The sequence below is a fragment of the Geospiza fortis genome, unplaced genomic scaffold, assembly GCF_000277835.1.
Source record: "Geospiza fortis unplaced genomic scaffold, GeoFor_1.0 scaffold24, whole genome shotgun sequence".
Lineage (NCBI taxonomy): Eukaryota > Metazoa > Chordata > Aves > Passeriformes > Thraupidae > Geospiza > Geospiza fortis.
The window spans coordinates 883,573-889,572 of NW_005054432.1; the positions used below are offsets into that span (position 1 = coordinate 883,573).

The window sequence follows — 6,000 nt, forward strand, 5'->3', positions numbered from 1 at the left end:
GAGGTGTGTGCCACCCCCAGGCTCCTGCTTCCCTGGGGCTGCAGAACAGAGATGGGAGGGTCTCTGAGTAATCCAGGTGCTGTGGGAGCACCATGGTCTTCTGTCCAGGTGTAACAAATGCCTTGGAAACCTTAGGCCTGTGGAAAAGCATCTGTATGGTGCAAGTTCCTCCTCTGCTGATGCAGAAGGCACCGTCACTGATGCTACTGAAAACTAATGCTTAAAATGGTTAAAGCCTTCTAACGAGGAGGGTGTTTGTGAGGAGAGCTGTGGTTCTTGGGAGCGAGGGAGTGAATCTATTTCAGTGGTAGGTGAAGGGTGGTGTTATAGCAGTTGTGACATAACTGCCAAAGCTGTGTCCTTCTTCAGTAAACTCAGATGCGTTTTGTTACCGTGTAACAGACTGTAGTGCCTGGAAAATGACTTTACAAAACCAGACTAAAGGAAGCCTTCCGTGCTCAAGCAGAGAAGAATCACAACACCCTCTGCTGGTGCGAGTGACTCCTTCCTTTTCTCCTCAAGGACTTGCCTGGTGGATATCCTAGAAACAGTAAGAGATAGTTCTGAAGTGTGATGCGAACTCACGCTGAGGTTATTTTATCCCATTTGTATTTATTTTGTTTTCCCTTTGCAGAAATTGACAGTGTAATCTGACCATTAACATATCACCACTCAGACATATGGGGGAACATGGTGATGCCTTTCTCTCCTCATTCAGATTTGGGGATCCATGTTGCTTTCCAACTAAGCATTCTCCTACTTAACAGAATTTTACTGGAGGTGGAATTGGCAATTCTGTGTGCAAATACACTTCTGAAGGAAGCCCCCATCCCTTCACTGTGCCCATAGCTGTATTTGAATAAAGCTGCTAAATCCATTGGGTAAACTTGTGGTTTCATGGAGTAACCATGTGTTCCTAGGGCCTTTCCTAGAGGTTATCTCTGGTTCTGTGTCACTCTGTGGGACGATGAGCAGCCACAGGCAGGCTGGGCAGTTGGTTTATTTGTGTTCGTTCCCCCTGTGTGTACAGTCATGCTCTCCAGCTCTTGGTAGGCCCATGGCATGTTAATGCCCTCTGCTCCGCTTCCTGCTTGGCTCGGGATGACTGAGAAGGAAATCACAGGTTAGCACGAGAAGTGGTCACTTTTTAATTCCTTCTCATAAAACATGTCTGATGCCTGCCACAGCATGTTCCTAACCCTCCTCTTTTTTACCTGGCATGCACAGCATGCCGTGATGGGTGCTACCATTGGGAAAAGCATCTTTTACCCGCGATATTTGTGGAGGGAGCAGAGGCACCGAGCTCCCCTGTGCATCTGGAGAGCTGTGTCTGTCTGTCCCCGCAGAGCCGGGGAAATGGCATTCCCAGCGGCGGGGGAGGGCTGGCGGTGAGGGGGAGCCCTCTGGGGGCTGGGGGGAGCAGGAGCCCCGCTCCCAGTAAATGGTGCCTTATATAATTTGGTTATGAAAGAATTGCTGCGGGTTGAGCCTCCCTCGGTGCCTTGCAGAGCGTCCCTCAGCGCGGCCGCGGTGCTGCCGCCTGCGCGGGAAGGGTTAAGAGGAGACAACATCCTGTCAAAGACCTTGTTTTTAATTTTGCCTCTCACACTGGCACAGATCCGGCTAAGAGCAGCCCAGATTAGTTCGGGAAAACCTTTGAAGAGATTTAAGATGTCCTTCAGCCAGTTTGAAGGTTTTTGTCTTGCAAATCCAGTACAAGGGCGCCTGCAGGCATCTCGACCCTTGCTGTGCTGCTGATGCAGCTCAAGGTCACGCTAACCCGCCCTGTGACATTCAACAACACACACACACACAGAAATTATGCGGTGAAACTGCTTCAGCATTCAGCCAACCAACAACTTCCTCACTTCCTCACTAAAGGAAGAAGTATATATTTTTTTTCTCTTTTTGTCTTTTTTTTTTTTTTGGCTTCGTAGATTTTTGCTGCAGGAAATAATCCAGGATTTCTGGTGTGTGTGATGACAAGGTCATTTCTTAATTAGAACACATGTAAAGAACAAAGCTAAATGGCTTCAAAACAGCTTTGTAGTTGATGGAGAGGATTTAAATTATTTAAAGAGATAGTCACCCAAGTATGATGGAAACTGAATTCTAAACACATTAACTCTTTCAGTACTCTACGGTTTCCATATGCTACTCAAAAGGAAATGTCAAACTTGATGAGCATTATTGCAACTGCTGTTAAATGAGCATTTTTTACATTATTTATAGTTAGTGTTTTATTATCCTGTCTTTTATCAGTTATGACAGCAAGATTTTTTTTTCTTATTAAACAGTGGAATACTCACTGGCTAGAGATCAGGAGATAGCTGTAGGAAATGGCTTGTTGGAGATCAGTAGCTTAATTTCTGCTCTGTCCCATATTTTGATGAATGTATTAGCATTAATATATGTATGCATGTGTGAGTACATGTATGAAATATAGTGTAAGTATACAGGTATTATTCAGAGCTGCCTCTGGGAGGAATCTGGAATCCTGTCCTCAGAGCTCAGCATGGTTGCAAGGCATAAGAACATATTAAAGGTGGATTTTGGGATTAGGGAATGAGAAATGAAAAGACAGAATTGACAAGAAATGGCAATTTCACTTAGTTTGAACAGACTGTGAGCTGGCTGGGAAGAGGAGATGCATTTGAATTTTGTTCTTTGAATTTGCTTGTCACTTCAAGTCGAAAGCACCTAAATACAAAGGTGTTGGTACCACTGTCTCAACCATGGCTTCATGTGGCTGTATGTTAATTATTCATACATTTAATCCTAGCCTCCTATTTTTCTTTTCCTTATTATGTTTTCTAAGCTTCTTAGTCTGTAAATGCCAGGGGCTGGTAAGGTGACCACCCTTCTGTGGTTGCCTTGGGCATGCAGAGCCCCAGGCATCCACGGGTAGCACTCTCCTGTTAAAAGGATTGACCTGATGCACCAGAGGAGAAGCTGGATTTACTGTGGACTGTAGGACCTGCCTTTTGGTGCCAGCACACAGTAACTTTCCAGCTTGTATGCTTAACAAAACAGTGAGGGCAAAAAAACACCTGTGAGTTGTTCACTAAGGGGGAAAAGGCAAAAAAAAAAAAAATTATGGAGTAGGAACTTTGCTTGCAGAGTTTGGGCTCTGTATATGCTCAGAGATGTCACTGCATGATTTGTCTGAGAACTGAAATGGGCAGAAATTAGTCTTCTCCTGTCATCAAAAGTCTAGCACTTAACTCAGATTTAAGTGTTTCAAGAGTAACTGACATAAAATTTACTGGGGGATTTATTTTTTCTGGTTGTTTTTATTCCTGTTTTGTTGTTGTTGTTTTTGGTTTTCTTTTTTCCGGGGTAAACCTTGTTCAGCTGGAACTTGCAGTGCAGTAAATGTCAGATGGAGTGTGCTTACTAGAAGGAGATTGTGCTGGCTCTGAGGACCTCCTGAGAAAGGAGGAAACTGCATTTGCCAGGATAAAGAGGGAAGATAGGGTGCTACAACTTCTTTTTTCCTTTCCCTGCACCATCTGGCTCAGGCGAGGCTTGTGAGAAGAAAAGGACAGAGGGAAACAGGCTCCACACAAGGAAGGCAGGGATAAGACAAAACTGATGTGCTCTGTGAAATCTGTATATTCCTGCCCTTGCCTGGGGTGTGCTGTGCCCTTAATATTACGGGAGACCTAAGCTCACCTGCTAGTAATTTCTAATTTACTGTCCTAATTCATCGATTTGTTATCACTAATTGTACTTCATTTACTTCTGTGTAGTTTCCAGTACCTAAAGGGTTGAAAGGTTGCTGTAATTGGCACCCGCAGCTGCTCTTTCTTTTGACAGGGGATAATTTTGCAGCCTATGCTTTGTGTGACAGCTGCCTAATTGGGCATTCTCCCCTTGTAGCGAGCCTGCCTCCTCCAGCCTCCCTGCTGACAAATGGTGGTGGATTATAGATGAGGACACGCTGACCCGTTCGACCTTGCTGAGGCAGCGGGGAGGGGCCTCCTGCTACTTGAGGGAAGCTTTGGGTCATTTAAAGGACAAGGTCATGAGCCAGGTGGGGAAATGACATGATATCACATGACAATAGCCCGATGACACGGTCACTGTGTCAAGGACAAACTCATCAGTATTGATTAACGCCGCTTTTTTTTTTTTTTTGCCGGTGTCTCTGCAAAGCCACTGATATTTCAAAAATATTTTGCTAATTTGTCCTAGGTAAAGTGCCAGGCATTATTTTTGGGGGAGCATTTGTGCAGTGTTTTCTTCTCAATTCAGATCGTGTGCAAAAGCAGGGTTGTTAAAACCCCGCCGATGATGATTTGTAGGGTTCATCTTGATGTTTTTGGTAAAATGTACATCTGGTTGTACTGGGAGGAAAATGCCAGGAAGGATGCATGACAGAGCAGAACTTGAGGGAGAAAAAAATCCCCTGCTTTGAAATTTCAGTGTTTCACTTTTTACTCCTTGAAAGGCACATATATGAACCTCTATGAAAGCACATGTATCCACATATGTACAGCTGACTGCAAAGTGGGAAAAGTCTTTAAATAAAGAGAACCAAAGAAAAAAGTTAAATATAAATTGGATGTTTAAAGAAAAAGTCTTATTTGTATCAGCTCAAGGGCGATACAGTTAAGATAATGCCCTTCCTATTTTAAGAACTAGAACAGTATCCAACTATGCCAGGCAATAAAAACCTGCTAAGTGGGTTTTCGAAAATGTTGTGAATACAAGTGACAATGTTTTGAGAGCGTCTTCATGTTGCATTTCTATGCTAATAAACTTCAAGGTAAATGAACAGCTTGTTTGACATTTGCTATGTTAGACAATAATAAAATGCTTTCTTCTGGAGTAATTAGACTTGATAGATTGATTATGTTAAGAGGTAAAGATAAATATAATCGGAAAGAGAACTCTCTCGAAGGGAGTTTAGTGCCTGTTTTTGAACTTTGCCGCTGTGGTTGTGGTTTAGCCAATGCCTGGTGGTGTGTGTCACACCCGTGTGTGCGCTCACATGCACACACACAGGGACACACGGACACATGCACAAACACACAGCGTGGAGTTTGTGAGAAGCTGGGAGAGGAGCGTTCACCTCTGAGCCCCGTTCCCTTCTCCGAGAGATCTGATTTGTTGTGGGAAACTGTTGTGTCTGAGCCTCGTCAGTTCACCAGGATGTAATTTTACTCCCCTGAGGTAAAAAGCCGTCAGTGGTAAAGTGTGATAAATTAGTTCACTCAAGTAGACGCGCGTGCGTGCGTGTATGTGTGTGTGTGTGTGTGTTTAATTCTGACCTTGCTGTGCATGTGCTGAGCTGCTCTCGGTGCCCGAGTCAAGCCCGGTGGAGGTTTAATCCTGTGCCCTTGTACACGTATACTTGATTAGTAGTTGTGGTTATCTCAGCAGAAGACATTCTGCCCTCCTCCTTGTATTGGTCGGGACCCAGGCATTGGGGAGTCAAGTCGAAGGAGAAAGAAAAGAGATTTTGCATTAGTATTCTATGAAAGCCTTACTGTCTGCAGAACAAATTGATTGCTACAGTGTACCTGTGCTTGGCACCACTGCTGTGAGAGAAAGGTATGGTTGTAATCTGTTTTATTGTATTACATATTGTGACACTCCAGGAATGTTTAACATTCGGCTCTTCTATGGCACATGCTAGAAGTCTGAGGAAAGAAAAATATGTGAATGAATGAAAAGTGTGCGAGGCTGTCGTATCGGCAGCTTTGTTTACTACAGCGAACTAAGTAGCCCCTGCTAATGAGACAAATTTATGTGCCAATGGCAACGTAAGGAGATGATTAACTGAATTCTCTGTCTTCTGTTCAGTTCCTCACATCAGTGTCAGTAGTTGCTACGTACCTACACAGATAAAATTCTAATTAATGTTTTAAGGGGGTTTGGGTTTAGCTTTTTGCAAGATGATTAATGTGAAATATACTTGAACGTGGATGTGTTTGCCGCTTTAAATGAAAATGTGTTGGTTTTTCCTAGTTACTAATCTGCTGTGATGGTCCT

General features: G+C 43.8%; 1 protein-coding gene across 2 annotated transcripts in view; it reads left to right on the forward strand.

Moving 5' to 3' along the window:
* NRIP1 (nuclear receptor interacting protein 1) overlaps positions 1-6,000 on the forward strand; it is a 66,517-nt gene that overhangs the window by 29,263 nt on the left and 31,254 nt on the right. Inside the window, exon 1 of one of the 2 annotated variants that reach the window (XM_031061928.1) lies at positions 5,402-5,559. The exons of the other annotated variant lie outside the window; for it this stretch is intronic. The gene's annotated coding sequence lies outside the window, so the exon portion shown is untranslated. Of the gene's footprint in view, positions 1-5,401; positions 5,560-6,000 lie in introns of those variants that run through there. 2 annotated transcript variants of the gene reach the window in all.